Raw genomic sequence first — 24,527 nt, forward strand, 5'->3', positions numbered from 1 at the left:
CAATTTGGGGAACCAAGTCGGCTTAGTGTTCTGATCATTTCCTGAAAGTATCATCAATTTTGGGTGAAAAAATATTTGCTGAGATTTCTGGAGATTCCTAATTTTTGGAAGCTTGGCAACCCCTTTCCATGAAAGTGTTTCTCGCCAGTCACTGCTTAGGGCTACATCAAGAGGAAACAAAACATAGAGATAGAACGTGAAACTGCTTTATTTTGTCAAGTTTCAAGAAGCTAGCACAAACCGTGTTGGATTTAGAGTTCCAAATACATTTATCAATATAGGAGAAAACAGAGTGAAACCTAAAAATTTAAACTGTTACTGGAAATGAACGCTTCACCATAGAAGAACGAAATTTGGGGAACCAAGTCGGCTTAGTGTACTGACCATTACCTGAAAGTATCATCCAGTTTGGGTGAAAAAATATTTGCTGAGATTACTGGAGATTCGTAATTTTTGGAAGCTTGGGAACCCCTTTCCATGAAAATGTTTCTCGCCAGTCACTGCTTAGGGATACATCAAGAGGAAACAAGACATAGAGATAGAACGTGAAACTGCTTTATTTTGTCAAGTTTCAAGAAGCTAGCACAAACCGTGTTGGATTTAGATTTCCAAATACATCTATCAATATAGGAGAAAACAGAGTGAAACCTAAAAATTCAAACTGTTACTGGAAATGAACGCTTCAACATAGAAGAACGAAATTTGGGGAACCAAGTCGGCTTAGTGTACTGATCATTACCTGAAAGTATCATCCAGTTTGGGTGAAAAAATATTTGCTGAGATTTCTGGAGATTCGTAATTTTTGGAAGCTTGGGAACCCCTTTCCATGAAAGTGTTTCTCGCCAGTCACTGCTTAGGGATACATCAAGAGGAAACAAAACATGGAGATAGAACCTGAAACTACTTTATTGTGTCAAGTTTCAAGAAGCTAGCACAAACCGTGTTGGATTTAGAGTTCCAAATACATCTATCAATATAGGAGAAAACAGAGTGAAACCTAAAAATTGAAACAGTTAGTAGAAACGAACGCTTCAACATAGAAGAATGAAATTTGGGGAACCAAGTTGGCTTATTGTACTGATCATTACCTGAAAGTATCATCCAGTTTGGGTGAAAAAATATTTGCTGAGATTTCTGGAGATTCGTAATTTTTGGAAGCTTGGCAACCCCTTTCCATGAAAGTGTTTCTCGCCAGTCACTTCTTAGGGCTACATCAAGATGAAAAAAAACATGGAGATAGAATCTGAAACTACTTTATTGTGTCAAGTTTCAAGAAGCTAGCACAAACCGTGTTGGATTTAGAGTTCCAAATACATCTATCAATATAGGAGAAAACAGAGTGAAACCTAAAAATTCAAACTGTTACTGGAAATGAACGCTTTAACATAGAAGAACGAAATTTGGGGAACCAAGTCGGCTTAGTGTTCTGATCATTTCCTGAAAGTATCATCAAGTTTGGGTGAAAAAATATTTGCTGAGATTTCTGGTGATTCCTAATTTTTGGAAGCTTGGCAACCCCTTTCCATGAAAGTGTTTCTCGACAGTCACTGCTTAGGGCTACATCAAGAGGAAACAAAACATAGAGATAGAACGTGAAACTGCTTTATTTTGTCAAGTTTCAAGAAGCTAGCACAAACCGTGTTGGATTTAGAGTTCCAAATACATCTATCAATGTAGGAGAAAACAGAGTGAAACCTAAAAATTCAAACTGTTACTGGAAATGAACGCTTCAACATAGAAGAACGAAACTTGGGGAACCAAGTCGGCTTAGTGTACTGATCATTACCTGAAAGTATCATCCAGTTTGGGTGAAAAAATATTTGCTGAGATTTCTGGAGATTCGTAATTTTTGGAAGCTTGGGAACCCCTTTCCATGAAAGTGTTTCTCGCCAGTCACTGCTTAGGGCTACATCAAGAGGAAACAAAACATAGAGATAGAATCTGAAACTCCTTTATTGTGTCAAGTTTCAAGAAGCTAGCACAAACCGTGTTGGATTTAGAGTTCCAAATACATCTATCAATATAGGAGAAACCAGAGTGAAACCTAAAAATTGAAACTGTTAGTAGAAACGAACGCTTCAACATAGAAGAATGAAATTTGGAGAACCAAGTTGGCTTAGTGTACTGATCATTACCTGTAAGTATCATCCAGTTTTGGTGAAAAAATACTTGCTGAGATTTCTGGAGATTCGTAATTTTAGGAAGCTTGGCAACCCCTTTCCATGAAAGTGTTTCTCGCCAGTCACTGCATAGGGCTACTTCAAGAGGAAAGAACACATAGAGATAGAACGTGAAACTACTTTATTTTGTCAAGTTTCAAGAAGCTAGCACAAACCGTGTTGGATTTAGAGTTCCAAATACATCTATCTATATAGGAGAAAACAGAGTGAAACCTAAAAATTCAAACTGTTACTGGAAATGAACGCTTCAACATAGAAGAACGAAATTTGGGAACCAAGTCGGCTTAGTGTACTGATCATTACCTGAAAGTATCATCCAGTTTGGGTGAAAAAATATTTGCTGAGATTTCTGGAGATTCGTAATTTTTGGAAGCTTGGCAACCCCTTTCCATGAAAGTGTTTCTCGCCAGTCACTTCTTAGGGCTACATCAAGATGAAAAAAAACATGGAGATAGAATCTGAAACTACTTTATTGTGTCAAGTTTCAAGAAGCTAGCACAAACCGTGTTGGATTTAGAGTTCCAAATACATCTATCAATATAGGAGAAAACAGAGTGAAACCTAAAAATTCAAACTGTTACTGGAAATGAACGCTTTAACATAGAAGAACGAAATTTGGGGAACCAAGTCGGCTTAGTGTTCTGATCATTTCCTGAAAGTATCATCAAGTTTGGGTGAAAAAATATTTGCTGAGATTTCTGGAGATTCGAAATTTTAGGAAGCTTGGCAACCCCTTTCCATGAAAGTGTTTCTCGCCAGTCACTGCTTAGGGCTACTTCAAGAGGAAACAACACATAGAGATAGAACGTGAAACTGCTTTATTTTGTCAAGTTTCAAGAAGCTAGCACAAACCGTGTTGGATTTAGAGTTCCAAATACATCTATCAATATAGGAGAAAACAGAGTGAAACCTAAAAATTCAAACTGTTACTGGAAATGAACGCTTCACCATTGAGGAACGAAATTTGGGGAACCAAGTCGGCTTAGTGTACTGATCATTACCTGAAAGTATCATCCAGTTTGGGTGAAAAAATATTTGCTGAGATTTCTGGAGATTCGTAATTTTTGGAAGCTTGGCAACCCCTTTCCTTGAAAGTGTTTCTCGACAGTCACTGCTTAGGGCTACATCAAGAGGAAACAAAACATAGAGATAGAACGTGAAACTGCTTTATTTTGTCAAGTTTCAAGAAGCTAGCACAAACCGTGTTGGATTTAGAGTTCCAAATACATCTATCAATATAGGAGAAAGCAGAGTGAAACCTAAAAATTCAAACTGTTAGTAGAAACGAACGCTTCAACATAGAAGAATGAAATTTGGAGAACCAAGTTGGCTTAGTGTACTGATCATTACCTGTAAGTATCATCCAGTTTTGGTGAAAAAATACTTGTTGAGATTTCTGGAGATTCGTAATTTTAGGAAGCTTGGCAACCCCTTTCCATGAAAGTGTTTCTCGCCAGTCTCTGCATAGGGCTACTTCAAGAGGAAAGAACACATAGATATAGAACGTGAAACTACTTTATTTTGTCAAGTTTCAAGAAGCTAGCACAAACCGTGTTGGATTTAGAGTTCCAAATACATCTATCTATATAGGAGAAAACAGAGTGAAACCCAAAAATTGAAACTGTTAGTAGAAACGAACGCTTCAACATAGAAGAATGAAATTTGGGGAACCAAGTTGGCTTATTGTACTGATCATTACCTGAAAGTATCATCCAGTTTGGGTGAAAAAATATTTGCTGAGATTTCTGGAGATTCGTAATTTTTGGAAGCTTGGCAACCCCTTTCCATGAAAGTGTTTCTCGCCAGTCACTGCTTAGGGCTACATCAAGAGGAAAAAAAACATAGAGGACGAACGTGAAACTGCTTTATTTTGTCAAGTTTCAAGAAGCTAGCACAAACCGTGTTGGATTTAGAGTTCCAAATACATTTATCAATATAGGAGAAAACAGAGTGAAACCTAAAAATTTAAACTGTTACTGGAAATGAACGCTTCACCATAGAAGAACGAAATTTGGGGAACCAAGTCGGCTTAGTGTACTGATCATTACCTGAAAGTATCATCCAGTTTGGGTGAAAAAATATTTGCTGAGATTTCTGGAGATTCGTAATTTTTGGAAGCTTGGGAACCCCTTTCCATGAAAGTGTTTCTCGCCAGTCACTGCTTAGGGATACATCAAGAGGAAACAAAACATAGAGATAGAACCTGAAACTACTTTATTGTGTCAAGTTTCAAGAAGGTAGCACAAACCGTGTTGGATTTAGAGTTCCAAATACATCTATCAATATAGGAGAAAACAGAGTGAAACCTAAAAATTGAAACAGTAAGTAGAAACGAACGCTTCAACATAGAAGAATGAAATTTGGGGAACCAAGTTGGCTTATTGTACTGATCATTACCTGAAAGTATCATCCAGTTTGGGTGAAAAAATATTTGCTGAGATTTCTGGAGATTCGTAATTTTTGGAAGCTTGGCAACCCCTTTCCATGAAAGTGTTTCTCGCCAGTCACTTCTTAGGGCTACATCATGATGAAAAAAATCATGGAGACAGAATCTGAAACTACTTTATTGTGTCAAGTTTCAAGAAGCTAGCACAAACCGTGTTGGATTTAGAGTTCCAAATACATCTATCAATATAGGAGAAAACAGAGTGAAACCTAAAAATTCAAACTGTTACTGGAAATGAACGCTTTAACATAGAAGAACGCAATTTGGGGAACCAAGTCGGCTTAGTGTTCTGATCATTTCCTGAAAGTATCATCAATTTTGGGTGAAAAAATATTTGCTGGGATTTCTGGTGATTCCTAATTTTTGGAAGCTTGGCAACCCCTTTCCATGAAAGTGTTTCTCGACAGTCACTGCTTAGGGCTACATCAAGAGGAAACAAAACATAGAGATAGAACGTGAAACTGCTTTATTTTGTCAAGTTTCAAGAAGCTAGCACAAACCGTGTTGGATTTAGAGTTCCAAATACATTTATCAATATAGGAGAAAACAGAGTGAAACCTAAAAATTTAAACTGTTACTGGAAATGAACGCTTCACCATAGAAGAACGAAATTTGGGGAACCAAGTCGGCTTAGTGTACTGACCATTACCTGAAAGTATCATCCAGTTTGGGTGAAAAAATATTTGCTGAGATTACTGGAGATTCGTAATTTTTGGAAGCTTGGGAACCCCTTTCCATGAAAATGTTTCTCGCCAGTCACTGCTTAGGGATACATCAAGAGGAAACAAAACATAGAGATAGAACCTGAAACTACTTTATTGTGTCAAGTTTCAAGAAGCTAGCACAAACCGTGTTGGATTTAGAGTTCCAAATCCATCTATCAATATAGGAGAAAACAGAGTGAAACCCAAAAATTGAAACTGTTAGTAGAAACGAACGCTTCAACATAGAAGAATGAAATTTGGGGAACCAAGTTGGCTTATTGTACTGATCATTACCTGAAAGTATCATCCAGTTTGGGTGAAAAAATATTTGCTGAGATTTCTGGAGATTCGTAATTTTTGGAAGCTTGGCAACCCCTTTCCATGAAAGTGTTTCTCGCCAGTCACTGCTTAGGGCTACATCAAGAGGAAAAAAAACATAGAGGACGAACGTGAAACTGCTTTATTTTGTCAAGTTTCAAGAAGCTAGCACAAACCGTGTTGGATTTAGAGTTCCAAATACATTTATCAATATAGGAGAAAACAGAGTGAAACCTAAAAATTTAAACTGTTACTGGAAATGAACGCTTCACCATAGAAGAACGAAATTTGGGGAACCAAGTCGGCTTAGTGTACTGACCATTACCTGAAAGTATCATCCAGTTTGGGTGAAAAAATATTTGCTGAGATTACTGGAGATTCGTAATTTTTGGAAGCTTGGGAACCCCTTTCCATGAAAATGTTTCTCGCCAGTCACTGCGTAGGGATACATCAAGAGGAAACAAGACATAGAGATATAACGTGAAACTGCTTTATTTTGTCAAGTTTCAAGAAGCTAGCACAAACCGTGTTGGATTTAGATTTCCAAATACATCTATCAATATAGGAGAAAACAGAGTGAAACCTAAAAATTCAAACTGTTACTGGAAATGAACGCTTCAACATAGAAGAACGAAATTTGGGGAACCAAGTCGGCTTAGTGTACTGATCATTACCTGAAAGTATCATCCAGTTTGGGTGAAAAAATATTTGCTGAGATTTCTGGAGATTCGTAATTTTTGGAAGCTTGGGAACCCCTTTCCATGAAAGTGTTTCTCGCCAGTCACTGCTTAGGGATACATCAAGAGGAAACAAAACATAGAGATAGAACCTGAAACTACTTTATTGTGTCAAGTTTCAAGAAGCTAGCACAAACCGTGTTGGATTTAGAGTTCCAAATACATCTATCAATATAGGAGAAAACAGAGTGAAACCTAAAAATTGAAACTGTTAGTAGAAACGAACGCTTCAACATAGAAGAATGAAATTTGGAGAACCAAGTTGGCTTAGTGTACTGATCATTACCTGTAAGTATCATCCAGTTTTGGTGAAAAAATACTTGCTGAGATTTCTGGAGATTCGTAATTTTAGGAAGCTTGGCAACCCCTTTCCATGAAAGTGTTTCTCGCCAGTCACTTCTTAGGGCTACATCAAGATGAAAAAAACCATGGAGATAGAATCTGAAACTACTTTATTGTGTCAAGTTTCAAGAAGCTAGCACAAACCGTGTTGGATTTAGAGTTCCAAATACATCTATCAATATAGGAGAAAACAGAGTGAAACCTAAAAATTCAAACTGTTACTGGAAATGAACGCTTCACCATTGAGGAACGAAATTTGGGTAACCAAGTCGGCTTAGTGTACTGATCATTACCTGAAAGTATCATCCAGTTTGGGTGAAAAAATATTTGCTGAGATTTCTGGAGATTCGTAATTTTTGGAAGCTTGGCAACCCCTTTCCATGAAAGTGTTTCTCGCCAGTCACTGCTTAGGGCTACATCAAGAGGAAAAAAAACATAGAGGATGAACGTGAAACTGCTTTATTTTGTCAAGTTTCAAGAAGCTAGCACAAACCGTGTTGGATTTAGAGTTCCAAATACATTTATCAATATAGGAGAAAACAGAGTGAAACCTAAAAATTTAAACTGTTACTGGAAATGAATGCTTCACCATAGAAGAACGAAATTTGGGGAACCAAGTCGGCTTAGTGTACTGACCATTACCTGAAAGTATCATCCAGTTTGGGTGAAAAAATATTTGCTGAGATTACTGGAGATTCGTAATTTTTGGAAGCTTGGGAACCCCTTTCCATGAAAATGTTTCTCGCCAGTCACTGCTTAGGGATACATCAAGAGGAAACAAGACATAGAGATAGAACGTGAAACTGCTTTATTTTGTCAAGTTTCAAGAAGCTAGCACAAACCGTGTTGGATTTAGATTTCCAAATACATCTATCAATATAGGAGAAAACAGAGTGAAACCTAAAAATTCAAACAGTTACTGGAAATGAACGCTTCAACATAGAAGAACGAAATTTGGGGAACCAAGTCGGCTTAGTGTACTGATCATTACCTGAAAGTATCATCCAGTTTGGGTGAAAAAATATTTGCTGAGATTTCTGGAGATTCGTAATTTTTGGAAGCTTGGGAACCCCTTTCCATGAAAGTGTTTCTCGCCAGTCACTGCTTAGGGATACATCAAGAGGAAACAAAACATGGAGATAGAACCTGAAACTACTTTATTGTGTCAAGTTTCAAGAAGCTAGCACAAACCGTGTTGGATTTAGAGTTCCAAATACATCTATCAATATAGGAGAAAACAGAGTGAAACCTAAAAATTGAAACAGTTAGTAGAAACGAACGCTTCAACATAGAAGAATGAAATTTGGGGAACCAAGTTGGCTTATTGTACTGATCATTACCTGAAAGTATCATCCAGTTTGGGTGAAAAAATATTTGCTGAGATTTCTGGAGATTCGTAATTTTTGGAAGCTTGGCAACCCCTTTCCATGAAAGTGTTTCTCGCCAGTCACTTCTTAGGGCTACATCAAGATGAAAAAAAACATGGAGATAGAATCTGAAACTACTTTATTGTGTCAAGTTTCAAGAAGCTAGCACAAACCGTGTTGGATTTAGAGTTCCAAATACATCTATCAATATAGGAGAAAACAGAGTGAAACCTAAAAATTCAAACTGTTACTGGAAATGAACGCTTTAACATAGAAGAACGAAATTTGGGGAACCAAGTCGGCTTAGTGTTCTGATCATTTCCTGAAAGTATCATCAAGTTTGGGTGAAAAAATATTTGCTGAGATTTCTGGTGATTCCTAATTTTTGGAAGCTTGGCAACCCCTTTCCATGAAAGTGTTTCTCGACAGTCACTGCTTAGGGCTACATCAAGAGGAAACAAAACATAGAGATAGAACGTGAAACTGCTTTATTTTGTCAAGTTTCAAGAAGCTAGCACAAACCGTGTTGGATTTAGAGTTCCAAATACATCTATCAATGTAGGAGAAAACAGAGTGAAACCTAAAAATTCAAACTGTTACTGGAAATGAACGCTTCAACATAGAAGAACGAAACTTGGGGAACCAAGTCGGCTTAGTGTACTGATCATTACCTGAAAGTATCATCCAGTTTGGGTGAAAAAATATTTGCTGAGATTTCTGGAGATTCGTAATTTTTGGAAGCTTGGGAACCCCTTTCCATGAAAGTGTTTCTCGCCAGTCACTGCTTAGGGCTACATCAAGAGGAAACAAAACATAGAGATAGAATCTGAAACTCCTTTATTGTGTCAAGTTTCAAGAAGCTAGCACAAACCGTGTTGGATTTAGAGTTCCAAATACATCTATCAATATAGGAGAAACCAGAGTGAAACCTAAAAATTGAAACTGTTAGTAGAAACGAACGCTTCAACATAGAAGAATGAAATTTGGAGAACCAAGTTGGCTTAGTGTACTGATCATTACCTGTAAGTATCATCCAGTTTTGGTGAAAAAATACTTGCTGAGATTTCTGGAGATTCGTAATTTTAGGAAGCTTGGCAACCCCTTTCCATGAAAGTGTTTCTCGCCAGTCACTGCATAGGGCTACTTCAAGAGGAAAGAACACATAGAGATAGAACGTGAAACTACTTTATTTTGTCAAGTTTCAAGAAGCTAGCACAAACGGTGTTGGATTTAGAGTTCCAAATACATCTATCTATATAGGAGAAAACAGAGTGAAACCTAAAAATTCAAACTGTTACTGGAAATGAACGATTCAACATAGAAGAACGAAATTTGGGAACCAAGTCGGCTTAGTGTACTGATCATTACCTGAAAGTATCATCCAGTTTGGGTGAAAAAATATTTGCTGAGATTTCTGGAGATTCGTAATTTTTGGAAGCTTGGCAACCCCTTTCCATGAAAGTGTTTCTCGCCAGTCACTTCTTAGGGCTACATCAAGATGAAAAAAAACATGGAGAGAGAATCTGAAACTACTTTATTGTGTCAAGTTTCAAGAAGCTAGCACAAACCGTGTTGGATTTAGAGTTCCAAATACATCTATCAATATAGGAGAAAACAGAGTGAAACCTAAAAATTCAAACTGTTACTGGAAATGAACGCTTTAACATAGAAGAACGAAATTTGGGGAACCAAGTCGGCTTAGTGTTCTGATCATTTCCTGAAAGTATCATCAAGTTTGGGTGAAAAAATATTTGCTGAGATTTCTGGAGATTCGAAATTTTAGGAAGCTTGGCAACCCCTTTCCATGAAAGTGTTTCTCGCCAGTCACTGCTTAGGGCTACTTCAAGAGGAAACAACACATAGAGATAGAATGTGAAACTGCTTTATTTTGTCAAGTTTCAAGAAGCTAGCACAAACCGTGTTGGATTTAGAGTTCCAAATACATCTATCAATATAGGAGAAAACAGAGTGAAACCTAAAAATTCAAACTGTTACTGGAAATGAACGCTTCACCATTGAGGAACGAAATTTGGGGAACCAAGTCGGCTTAGTGTACTGATCATTACCTGAAAGTATCATCCAGTTTGGGTGAAAAAATATTTGCTGAGATTTCTGGAGATTCGTAATTTTTGGAAGCTTGGCAACCCCTTTCCTTGAAAGTGTTTCTCGACAGTCACTGCTTAGGGCTACATCAAGAGGAAACAAAACATAGAGATAGAACGTGAAACTGCTTTATTTTGTCAAGTTTCAAGAAGCTAGCACAAACCGTGTTGGATTTAGAGTTCCAAATACATCTATCAATATAGGAGAAAGCAGAGTGAAACCTAAAAATTCAAACTGTTAGTAGAAACGAACGCTTCAACATAGAAGAATGAAATTTGGAGAACCAAGTTGGCTTAGTGTACTGATCATTACCTGTAAGTATCATCCAGTTTTGGTGAAAAAATACTTGTTGAGATTTCTGGAGATTCGTAATTTTAGGAAGCTTGGCAACCCCTTTCCATGAAAGTGTTTCTCGCCAGTCACTGCATAGGGCTACTTCAAGAGGAAAGAACACATAGATATAGAACGTGAATCTACTTTATTTTGTCAAGTTTCAAGAAGCTAGCACAAACCGTGTTGGATTTAGAGTTCCAAATACATCTATCTATATAGGAGAAAACAGAGTGAAACCTAAAAATTCAAACTGTTACTGGAAATGAACGCTTCAACATAGAAGAACGAAATTTGGGGAACCAAGTCTGCTTAGTGTACTGATCATTACCTGAAAGTATCATCCAGTTTGGGTGAAAAAATATTTGCTGAGATTTCTGGAGATTCGTAATTTTTGGAAGCTTGGGAACCCCTTTCCATGAAAGTGTTTCTCGCCAGTCACTGCTTAGGGATACATCAAGAGGAAACAAAACATAGAGATAGAACCTGAAACTACTTTATTGTGTCAAGTTTCAAGAAGCTAGCACAAACCGTGTTGGATTTAGAGTTCCAAATACATCTATCAATATAGGAGAAAACAGAGTGAAACCTAAAAATTGAAACTGTTAGTAGAAACGAACGCTTCAACATAGAAGAATGAAATTTGGGGAACCAAGTTGGCTTATTGTACTGATCATTACCTGAAAGTATCATCCAGTTTGGGTGAAAAAATATTTGCTGAGATTTCTGGAGATTCGTAATTTTTGGAAGCTTGGCAACCCCTTTCCATGAAAGTGTTTCTCGCCAGTCACTGCTTAGGGCTACATCAAGAGGAAAAAAAACATAGAGGACGAACGTGAAACTGCTTTATTTTGTCAAGTTTCAAGAAGCTAGCACAAACCGTGTTGGATTTAGAGTTCCAAATACATCTATCAATATAGGAGAAAACAGAGTGAAACCTAAAAATTCAAACTGTTACTGGAAATGAACGCTTCAACATAGAAGAACGAAACTTGGGGAACCAAGTCGGCTTAGTGTACTGATCATTACCTGAAAGTATCATCCAGTTTGGGTGAAAAAATATTTGCTGAGATTTCTGGAGATTCGTAATTTTTGGAAGCTTGGGAACCCCTTTCCATGAAAGTGTTTCTCGCCAGTCACTGCTTAGGGCTACATCAAGAGGAAACAAAACATAGAGATAGAATCTGAAACTCCTTTATTGTGTCAAGTTTCAAGAAGCTAGCACAAACCGTGTTGGATTTAGAGTTCCAAATACATCTATCAATATAGGAGAAAACAGAGTGAAACCTAAAAATTGAAACTGTTAGTAGAAACGAACGCTTCAACATAGAAGAACGAAATTTGGGGAACCAAGTTGGCTTATTGTACTGATCATTACCTGAAAGTATCATCCAGTTTGGGTGAAAAAATACTTGCTGAGATTTCTGGAGATTCGTAATTTTAGGAAGCTTGGCAACCCCTTTCCATGAAAGTGTTTCTCGCCAGTCACTGCTTAGGGCTACTTCAAGAGGAAACAACACATAGAGATAGAACGTGAAACTGCTTTATTTTGTCAAGTTTCAAGAAGCTAGCACAAACCGTGTTGGATTTAGAATTCCAAATACATCTATCAATATAGGAGAATACAGAGTGAAACCTAAAAATTCAAACTGTTACTGGAAATGAACGCTTCACCATTGAAGAACGAAATTTGGGGAACCAAGTTGGATTAGTGTACTGATCATTACCTGAAAGTATCATCCAGTTTGGGTGAAAAAATATTTGCTGAGATTTCTGGAGATTCATAATTTTTGGAAGCCTGGCAACCCCTTTCTATGAAAGTGTTTCTTGCCAGTCACTGCTTAGGGCTACTTCAAGAGGAAACAAAACATAGAGACAGAACCTGAAACTACTTTATTGTGTCAAGTTTCAAGAAGCTAGCACAAACCGTGTTGGATTTAGAGTTCCAAATACATCTATCAATATAGGAGAAAACAGAGTGAAACCTAAAAATTGAAACAGTTAGTAGAAACGAACGCTTCAACATAGAAGAATGAAATTTGGGGAACCAAGTTGGCTTATTGTACTGATCATTACCTGAAAGTATCATCCAGTTTGGGTGAAAAAATATTTGCTGAGATTTCTGGAGATTCGTAATTTTTGGAAGCTTGGCAACCCCTTTCCATGAAAGTGTTTCTCGCCAGTCACTTCTTAGGGCTACATCAAGATGAAAAAAAACATGGAGATAGAATCTGAAACTACTTTATTGTGTCAAGTTTCAAGAAGCTAGCACAAACCGTGTTGGATTTAGAGTTCCAAATACATCTATCAATATAGGAGAAAACAGAGTGAAACCTAAAAATTCAAACTGTTACTGGAAATGAACGCTTTAACATAGAAGAACGAAATTTGGGGAACCAAGTCGGCTTAGTGTTCTGATCATTTCCTGAAAGTATCATCAAGTTTGGGTGAAAAAATATTTGCTGAGATTTCTGGTGATTCCTAATTTTTGAAAGCTTGGCAACCCCTTTCCATGAAAGTGTTTCTCGACAGTCACTGCTTAGGGCTACATCAAGAGGAAACAAAACATAGAGATAGAACGTGAAACTGCTTTATTTTGTCAAGTTTCAAGAAGCTAGCACAAACCGTGTTGGATTTAGAGTTCCAAATACATCTATCAATGTAGGAGAAAACAGAGTGAAACCTAAAAATTCAAACTGTTACTGGAAATGAACGCTTCAAGATAGAAGAACGAAACTTGGGGAACCAAGTCGGCTTAGTGTACTGATCATTACCTGAAAGTATCATCCAGTTTGGGTGAAAAAATATTTGCTGAGATTTCTGGAGATTCGTAATTTTTGGAAGCTTGGCAACCCCTTTCCATGAAAGTGTTTCTCGCCAGTCACTGCTTAGGGATACATCAAGAGGAAACAAAACATAGAGATAGAACCTGAAACTACTTTATTGTGTCAAGTTTCAAGAAGCTAGCACAAACCGTGTAGGATTTAGAGTTCCAAATACATCTATCAATATAGGAGAAAACAGAGTGAAACCTAAAAATTCAAACTGTTACTGGAAATGAACGCTTCAACATAGAAGAACGAAACTTGGGGAACCAAGTCGGCTTAGTGTACTGATCATTACCTGAAAGTATCATCCAGTTTGGGTGAAAAAATATTTGCTGAGATTTCTGGAGATTCGTAATTTTTGGAAGCTTGGGAACCCCTTTCCATGAAAGTGTTTCTCGCCAGTCACTGCTTAGGGCTACATCAAGAGGAAACAAAACATAGAGATAGAACGTGAAACTGCTTTATTTTGTCAAGTTTCAAGAAGCTAGCACAAACCGTGTTGGATTTAGAGTTCCAAATACATCTATCAATGTAGGAGAAAACAGAGTGAAACCTAAAAATTCAAACTGTTACTGGAAATGAACGCTTCAACATAGAAGAACAAAACTTGGGGAACCAAGTCGGCTTAGTGTACTGATCATTACCTGAAAGTATCATCCAGTTTGGGTGAAAAAATATTTGCTGAGATTTCTGGAGATTCGTAATTTTTGGAAGCTTGGGAACCCCTTTCCTTGAAAGTGTTTCTCGCCAGTCACTGCTTAGGGATACATCAAGAGGAAACAAAACATAGAGATAGAACCTGAAACTACTTTATTGTGTCAAGTTTCAAGAAGCTAGCACAAACCGTGTAGGATTTAGAGTTCCAAATACATCTATCAATATAGGAGAAAACAGAGTGAAACCTAAAAATTGAAACTGTTAGTAGAAACGAACGCTTCAACATAGAAGAATGAAATTTGGGGAACCAAGTTGGCTTAGTGTACTGATCATTACCTGAAAGAATCATCCAGTTTGGGTGAAAAAATATTTGCTGTGATTTCTGGAGATTCGTAGTTTTTGGAAGCTTGACAACCCCTTTCTATGAAAGTGTTTCTCGCCAGTCACTGCTTAGGGCTACAACAAGAGGAAACAACACATAGATATAGAACGTGAGACTGCTTTATTTTGTCAAGTTTCAAGAAGCTAGCACAAACCGTGTTGGATTTAGAGTTCCAAATACATCTATCAATATAGGAGAAAACAGAGTGAAACCTAAAAATTCAAACTGTTACTGGAAATGAACGCTTCAACATAGAAGAACGAAATTTGGGGAACCAAGTCGGCTTAGTGTACTGATCATTACCTGAAAGTATCATCCAGTTTGGGTGAAAAAATATTTGCTGAGATTTCTGGAGATTCGTAATTTTTGGAAGCTTGGCAACCCCTTTCCATGAAAGTGTTTCTCGCCAGTCACTGCTTAGGGATACATCAAGAGGAAACAAAACATAGAGATAGAACCTGAAACTACTTTATTGTGTCAAGTTTCAAGAAGCTAGCACAAACCGTGTTGGATTTAGAGTTCCAAATACATCTATCAATATAGGAGAAAACAGAGTGAAACCTAAAAATTGAAACTGTTAGTAGAAACGAACGCTTCAACATAGAAGAATGAAATTTGGGGAACCAAGTTGGCTTATTGTACTGATCATTACCTGAAAGTATCATCCAGTTTGGGTGAAAAAATATTTGCTGAGATTTCTGGAGATTCGTAATTTTTGGAAGCTTGGCAACCCCTTTCCATGAAAGTGTTTCTCGACAGTCACTGCTTAGGGCTACATCAAGAGGAAACAAAACATAGAGATAGAACGTGAAACTGATTTATTTTGTCAAGTTTCAAGAAGCTAGCACAAACCGTGTTGGATTTAGAGTTCCAAATACATCTATCAATATAGGAGAAAACAGAGTGAAACCTAAAAATTCAAACTGTTACTGGAAATGAACGCTTCAACATAGAAGAACGAAACTTGGGGAACCAAGTCGGCTTAGTGTACTGATCATTACCTGAAAGTATCATCCAGTTTGGGTGAAAAAATATTTGCTGAGATTTCTGGTGATTCCTAATTTTTGGAAGCTTGGGAACCCCTTTCCATGAAAGTGTTTCTCGCCAGTCACTGCTTAGGGCTACATCAAGAGGAAACAAAACATAGAGATAGAACGTGAAACTGCTTTATTTTGTCAAGTTTCAAGAAGCTAGCACAAACCGTGTTGGATTTAGAGTTTCAAATACATCTATCAATATAGGAGAAAACAGATTGAAACCTAAAAATTGAAACTGTTAGTAGAAACGAACGCTTCAACATAGAAGAATGAAATTTGGGGAACCAAGTTGGCTTATTGTACTGATCATTACCTGAAAGTATCATCCAGTTTGGGTGAAAAAATACTTGCTGAGATTTCTGGAGATTCGAAATTTTAGGAAGCTTGGCAACCCCTTTCCATGAAAGTGTTTCTCGCCAGTCACTGCTTAGGGCTACTTCAAGAGGAAACAACACATAGAGATAGAACGTGAAACTGCTTTATTTTGTCAAGTTTCAAGAAGCTAGCACAAACCGTGTTGGATTTAGAGTTCCAAATACATCTATCAATATAGGAGAAAACAGAGTGAAACCTAAAAATTCAAACTGTTACTGGAAATGAACGCTTCACCATTGAGGAACGAAATTTGGGGAACCAAGTTGGATTAGTGTACTGATCATTACGTGAAAGTATCATCCAGTTTGGGTGAAAAAATATTTGCTGAGATTTCTGGAGATTCGTAATTTTTGGAAGCTTGGCAACCCCTTTCCATGAAAGTGTTTCTCGACAGTCACTGCTTAGGGCTACATCAAGAGGAAACAAAACATAGAGATAGAACGTGAAACTGCTTTATTTTGTCACGTTTCAAGAAGCTAGCACAAACCGTGTTGGATTTAGAGTTCCAAATACATCTATCAATATAGGAGAAAACAGAGTGAAACCTAAAAATTCAAACTGTTAGTAGAAACGAACGCTTCAACATAGAAGAATGAAATTTGGAGAACCAAGTTGGCTTAGTGTACTGATCATTACCTGTAAGTATCATCCAGTTTTGGTGAAAAAATACTTGCTGAGATTTCTGGAGATTCGTAATTTTAGGAAGCTTGGCAACCCCTTTCCATGAAAGTGTTTCTCGCCAGTCACTGCATAGGGCTACTTCAAGAGGAAAGAACACATAGAGATAGAACGTGAAACTACTTTATTTTGTCAAGTTTCAAGAAGCTAGCACAAACCGTGTTGGATTTAGAGTTCCAAATACATCTATCTATATAGGAGAAAACAGAGTGAAACCTAAAACTTCAAACTGTTACTGGAAATGAACGCTTCAACATAGAAGAACGAAATTTGGGAACCAAGTCGGCTTAGTGTACTGATCATTACCTGAAAGTATCATCCAGTTTGGGTGAAAAAATATTTGCTGAGATTTCTGGAGATTCGTAATTTTTGGAAGCTTGGGAACCCCTTTCCATGAAAGTGTTTCTCGCCAGTCACTGCTTAGGGCTACATCAAGAGGAAACAAAACATAGAGATAGAATCTGAAACTCCTTTATTGTGTCAAGTTTCAAGAAGCTAGCACAAACCGTGTTGGATTTAGAGTTCCAAATACATCTATCAATATAGGAGAAAACAGAGTGAAACCTAAAAATTGAAACTGTTAGTAGAAACGAACGCTTCAACATAGAAGAACGAAATTTGGGGAACCAAGTTGGCTTATTGTACTGATCATTACCTGAAAGTATCATCCAGTTTGGGTGAAAAAATACTTGCTGAGATTTCTGGAGATTCGTAATTTTAGGAAGCTTGGCAACCCCTTTCCATGAAAGTGTTTCTCGCCAGTCACTGCTTAGGGCTACTTCAAGGGGAAACAAGACATAGAGATAGAACGTGAAACTGCTTTATTTTGTCAAGTTTCAAGAAGCTAGCACAAACCGTGTTGGATTTAGAGTTCCAAATACATCTATCTATATAGGAGAAAACAGAGTGAAACCTAAAAATTCAAACTGTTACTGGAAATGAACGCTTCAACATAGAAGAACGAAATTTGGGGAACCAAGTCTGCTTAGTGTACTGATCATTACCTGAAAGTATCATCCAGTTTGGGTGAAAAAATATTTGCTGAGATTTCTGGAGATTCGTAATTTTTGGAAGCTTGGGAACCCCTTTCCATGAAAGTGTTTCTCGCCAGTCACTGCTTAGGGATACATCAAGAGGAAACAAAACATAGAGATAGAACCTGAAACTACTTTATTGTGTCAAGTTTCAAGAAGCTAGCACAAACCGTGTTGGATTTAGAGTTCCAAATACATCTATCAATATAGGAGAAAACAGAGTGAAACCTAAAAATTGAAACTGTTAGTAGAAACGAACGCTTCAACATAGAAGAATGAAATTTGGGGAACCAAGTTGGCTTATTGTACTGATCATTACCTGAAAGTATCATCCAGTTTGGGTGAAAAAATATTTGCTGAGATTTCTGGAGATTCGTAATTTTTGGAAGCTTGGCAACCCCTTTCCATGAAAGTGTTTCTCGACAGTCACTGCTTAGGGCTACATCAAGAGGAAAAAAAACATAGAGGACGAACGTGAAACTGCTTTATTTTGTCAAGTTTCAAGAAGCTAGCACAAACCGTGTTGGATTTAGAGTTCCAAATACATCTATCAATATAGGAGAAAACAGAGTGAAACCTAAAAATTCAAACTGTTACTGGAAATGAACGCTTCAACATAGAAGAACGAAACTTGGGGAACCAAGTCGGCTTAGTGTACTGATCATTACCTGAAAGTATCATCCAGTTTCGGTGAAAAAATATTTGCTGAGATTTCTGGAGATTCGTAATTTTTGGAAGCTTGGGAACCCCTTTCCATGAAAGTGTTTCTCGCCAGTCACTGCTTAGGGCTACATCAAGAGGAAACAAAACATAGAGATAGAATCTGAAACTCCTTTATTGTGTCAAGTTTCAAGAAGCTAGCACAAACCGTGTTGGATTTAGAGTTCCAAATACATCTATCAATATAGGAGAAAACAGAGTGAAACCTAAAAATTGAAACTGTTAGTAGAAACGAACGCTTCAACATAGAAGAACGAAATTTGGGGAACCAAGTTGGCTTATTGTACTGATCATTACCTGAAAGTATCATCCAGTTTGGGTGAAAAAATACTTGCTGAGATTTCTGGAGATTCGTAATTTTAGGAAGCTTGGCAACCCCTTTCCATGAAAGTGTTTCTCGCCAGTCACTGCTTAGGGCTACTTCAAGAGGAAACAACACATAGAGAAAGAACGTGAAACTGCTTTATTTTGTCAAGTTTCAAGAAGCTAGCACAAACCGTGTTGGATTTAGAATTCCAAATACATCTATCAATATAGGAGAATACAGAGTGAAACCTAAAAATTCAAACTGTTACTGGAAATGAACGCTTCACCATTGAAGAACGAAATTTGGGGAACCAAGTTGGATTAGTGTACTGATCATTACCTGAAAGTATCATCCAGTTTGGGTGAAAAAATATTTGCTGAGATTTCTGGAGATTCATAATTTTTGGAAGCCTGGCAACCCCTTTCTATGAAAGTGTTTCTCGCCAGTCACTGCTTAGGGCTACTTCAAGAGGAAACAAAACATAGAGACAGAACCTGAAACTACTTTATTGTGTCAAGTTTCAAGAAGCTAGCACAAACCGTGTTGGATTTAGAGTTCCAAATACATCTATCAATATAGGAGAAAACAGAGTGAAACCTAAAAATTGAAACTGTTAGTAGAAACGAACGCTTCAACATAGAAGAATGAAATTTGGGGAACCAAGTTGGCTTAGTGTACTGATCATTACCTGAAAGAATCATCCAGTTTGGGTGAAAAAATATTTGCTGTGATTTCTGGAGATTCGTAGTTTTTGGAAGCTTGACAACCCCTTTCAATGAAAGTGTTTCTCGCCAGTCACTGCTTAGGGCTACATCAAGAGGAAACAACACATAGATATAGAACGTGAGACTGCTTTATTTTGTCAAGTTTCAAGAAGCTAGCACAAACCGTGTTGGATTTACAGTTCCAAATCCATCTATCAATATAGGAGAAAACAGAGTGAAACCTAAAAATTCAAACTGTTACTGGAAATGAACGCTTCAACATAGAAGAACGAAATTTGGGGAACCAAGTCGGCTTAGTGTACTGATCATTACCTGAAAGTATCATCCAGTTTGGGTGAAAAAATATTTGCTGAGATTTCTGGAGATTCGTAATTTTTGGAAGCTTGGCAACCCCTTTCCATGAAAGTGTTTCTCGCCAGTCACTGCTTAGGGATACATCAAGAGGAAACAAAACATAGAGATAGAACCTGAAACTACTTTATTGTGTCAAGTTTCAAGAAGCTAGCACAAACCGTGTTGGATTTAGAGTTCCAAATACATCTATCAATATAGGAGAAAACAGAGTGAAACCTAAAAATTGAAACTGTTAGTAGAAACGAACGCTTCAACATAGAAGAATGAAATTTGGGGAACCAAGTTGGCTTATTGTACTGATCATTACCTGAAAGTATCATCCAGTTTGGGTGAAAAAATATTTGCTGAGATTTCTGGAGATTCGTAATTTTTGGAAGCTTGGCAACCCCTTTCCATGAAAGTGTTTCTCGCCAGTCACTGCTTAGGGCTACATCAAGAGGAAAAAAAACATAGAGGACGAACGTGAAACTGCTTTATTTTGTCAAGTTTCAAGAAGCTAGCACAAACCGTGTTGGATTTAGAGTTCCAAATACATTTATCAATATAGGAGAAAACAGAGTGAAACCTAAAAATTTAAACTGTTACTGGAAATGAACGCTTCACCATAGAAGAACGAAATTTGGGGAACCAAGTCGGCTTAGTGTACTGACCATTACCTGAAAGTATCATCCAGTTTGGGTGAAAAAATATTTGCTGAGATTACTGGAGATTCGTAATTTTTGGAAGCTTGGGAACCCCTTTCCATGAAAATGTTTCTCGCCAGTCACTGCTTAGGGATACATCAAGAGGAAACAAGACATAGAGATAGAACGTGAAACCGCTTTATTTTGTCAAGTTTCAAGAAGCTAGCACAAACCGTGTTGGATTTAGAGTTCCAAATACATCTATCAATATAGGAGAAAACAGAGTGAAACCTAAAAATTCAAACTGTTAGTAGAAACGAACGCTTCAACATAGAAGAATGAAATTTGGAGAACCAAGTTGGCTTAGTGTACTGATCATTACCTGTAAGTATCATCCAGTTTTGGTGAAAAAATACTTGCTGAGATATCTGGAGATTCGTAATTTTAGGAAGCTTGGCAACCCCTTTCCATGAAAGTGTTTCTCGCCAGTCACTGCATAGGGCTACTTCAAGAGGAAAGAACACATAGAGACAGAACGTGAAACTACTTTATTTTGTCAAGTTTCAAGAAGCTAGCACAAACCGTGTTGGATTTAGAGTTCCAAATACATCTATCTATATAGGAGAAAACAGAGTGAAACCTAAAAATTCAAACTGTTACTGGAAATGAACGCTTCAACATAGAAGAACGAAATTTGGGGAACCAAGTCGGCTTAGTGTTCTGATCATTTCCTGAAAGTATCATCAAGTTTGGGTGAAAAAATATTTGCTGAGATTTCTGGTGATTCCTAATTTTTGGAAGCTTGGCAACCCCTTTCCATGAAAGTGTTTATCGACAGTCACTGCTTAGGGCTACATCAAGAGGAAACAAAACATAGAGATAGAACGTGAAACTGATTTATTTTGTCAAGTTTCAAGAAGCTAGCACAAACCGTGTTGGATTTAGAGTTCCAAATACATCTATCAATATAGGAGAAAACAGAGTGAAACCTAAAAATTCAAACTGTTACTGGAAATGAACGCTTCAACATAGAAGAACGAAACTTGGGGAACCAAGTCGGCTTAGTGTACTGATCATTACCTGAAAGTATCATCCAGTTTGGGTGAAAAAATATTTGCTGAGATTTCTGGAGATTCGTAATTTTTGGAAGCTTGGCAACCCCTTTCCATGAAAGTGTTTCTCGACAGTCACTGCTTAGGGCTACATCAAGAGGAAACAAAACATAGAGATAGAACGTGAAACTGCTTTATTTTGTCACGTTTCAAGAAGCTAGCACAAACCGTGTTGGATTTAGAGTTCCAAATACATCTATCAATATAGGAGAAAACAGAGTGAAACCTAAAAATTCAAACTGTTAGTAGAAACGAACGCTTCAACATAGAAGAATGAAATTTGGAGAACCAAGTTGGCTTAGTGTACTGATCATTACCTGTAAGTATCATCCAGTTTTGGTGAAAAAATACTTGCTGAGATTTCTGGAGATTCGTAATTTTAGGAAGCTTGGCAACCCCTTTCCATGAAAGTGTTTCTCGCCAGTCACTGCATAGGGCTACTTCAAGAGGAAAGAACACATAGAGATAGAACGTGAAACTACTTTATTTTGTCAAGTTTCAAGAAGCTAGCACAAACCGTGTTGGATTTAGAGTTCCAAATACATCTATCTATATAGGAGAAAACAGAGTGAAACCTAAAAATTCAAACTGTTACTGGAAATGAACGCTTCAACATAGAAGAACGAAATTTGGGAACCAAGTCGGCTTAGTGTACTGATCATTACCTGAAAGTATCATCCAGTTTGGGTGAAAAAATATTTGCTGAGATTTCTGGAGATTCGTAATTTTTGGAAGCTTGGGAACCCCTTTCCATGAAAGTGTTTCTCGCCAGTCACTGCTTAGGGCTACATCAAGAGGAAACAAAACATAGAGATAGAATCTGAAACTCCTTTATTGTGTCAAGTTTCAAGAAGCTAGCACAAACCGTGTTGGATTTAGAGTTCCAAATACATCTATCAATATAGGAGAAAACAGAGTGAAACCTAAAAATTGAAACTGTTAGTAGAAACGAACGCTTCAACATAGAAGAACGAAATTTGGGGAACCAAGTTGGCTTATTGTACTGATCATTACCTGAAAGTATCATCCAGTTTGGGTGAAAAAATACTTGCTGAGATTTCTGGAGATTCGTAATTTTAGGAAGCTTGGCAACCCCTTTCCATGAAAGTGTTTCTCGCCAGTCACTGCTTAGGGCTACTTCAAGAGGAAACAACACATAGAGATAGAACGTGAAACTGCTTTATTTTGTCAAGTTTCAAGAAGCTAGCACAAACCGTGTTGGATTTAGAGTTCCAAATACATCTATCAATATAGGAGAATACAGAGTGAAACCTAAAAATTCAAACTGTTACTGGAAATGAACGCTTCACCATTGAAGAACGAAATTTGGGGAACAAAGTTGGATTAGTGTACTGATCATTACCTGAAAGTATCATCCAGTTTGGGTGAAAAAATATTTGCTGAGATTTCTGGAGATTCATAATTTTTGGAAGCCTGGCAACCCCTTTCTATGAAAGTGTTTCTCGCCAGTCACTGCTTAGGGCTACTTCAAGAGGAAACAAAACATAGAGACAGAACCTGAAACTACTTTATTGTGTCAAGTTTCAAGAAGCTAGCACAAACCGTGTTGGATTTAGAGTTCCAAATACATCTATCAATATAGGAGAAAACAGAGTGAAACCTAAAAATTGAAACTGTTAGTAGAAACGAACGCTTCAACATAGAAGAATGAAATTTGGGGAACCAAGTTGGCTTAGTGTACTGATCATTACCTGAAAGTATCATCCAGTTTGGGTGAAAAAATATTTGCTGTGATTTCTGGAGATTCGTAGTTTTTGGAAGCTTGACAACCCCTTTCTATGAAAGTGTTTCTCGCCAGTCACTGCTTAGGGCTACATCAAGAGGAAACAACACATAGATATAGAACGTGAAACTGCTTTATTTTGTCAAGTTTCAAGAAGCTAGCACAAACCGTGTTGGATTTACAGTTCCAAATCCATCTATCAATATAGGAGAAAACAGAGTGAAACCTAAAAATTCAAACTGTTACTGGAAATGAACGCTTCAACATAGAAGAACGAAATTTGGGGAACCAAGTCGGCTTAGTGTACTGATCATTACCTGAAAGTATCATCCAGTTTGGGTGAAAAAATATTTGCTGAGATTTCTGGAGATTCGTAATTTTTGGAAGCTTGGCAACCCCTTTCCATGAAAGTGTTTCTTGCCAGTCACTGCTTAGGGATACATCAAGAGGAAACAAAACATAGAGATAGAACCTGAAACTACTTTATTGTGTCAAGTTTCAAGAAGCTAGCACAAACCGTGTTGGATTTAGAGTTCCAAATACATCTATCAATATAGGAGAAAACAGAGTGAAACCTAAAAATTGAAACTGTTAGTAGAAACGAACGCTTCAACATAGAAGAATGAAATTTGGGGAACCAAGTTGGCTTATTGTACTGATCATTACCTGAAAGTATCATCCAGTTTGGGTGAAAAAATATTTGCTGAGATTTCTGGAGATTCGTAATTTTTGGAAGCTTGGCAACCCCTTTCCATGAAAGTGTTTCTCGCCAGTCACTGCTTAGGGCTACATCAAGAGGAAAAAAAACATAGAGGACGAACGTGAAACTGCTTTATTTTGTCAAGTTTCAAGAAGCTAGCACAAACCGTGTTGGATTTAGAGTTCCAAATACATTTATCAATATAGGAGAAAACAGAGTGAAACCTAAAAATTTAAACTGTTACTGGAAATGAACGCTTCACCATAGAAGAACGAAATTTGGGGAACCAAGTCGGCTTAGTGTACTGACCATTACCTGAAAGTATCATCCAGTTTGGGTGAAAAAATATTTGCTGAGATTACTGGAGATTCGTAATTTTTGGAAGCTTGGGAACCCCTTTCCATGAAAATGTTTCTCGCCAGTCACTGCTTAGGGCTACATCAAGAGGAAACAACACATAGATATAGAACGTGAAACTGCTTTATTTTGTCAAGTTTCAAGAAGCTAGCACAAACCGTGTTGGATTTAGATTTCCAAATACATCTATCAATATAGGAGAAAACAGAGTGAAACCTAAAAATTCAAACTGTTACTGGAAATGAACGCTTCAACATAGAAGAACGAAATTTGGGGAACCAAGTCGGCTTAGTGTACTGATCATTACCTGAAAGTATCATCCAGTTTGGGTGAAAAAATATTTGCTGAGATTTCTGGAGATTCGTAA

This window comes from Spermophilus citellus (genome assembly GCF_964194105.1).
Source record: "Spermophilus citellus genome assembly, chromosome: 9".
NCBI lineage: Eukaryota > Metazoa > Chordata > Mammalia > Rodentia > Sciuridae > Spermophilus > Spermophilus citellus.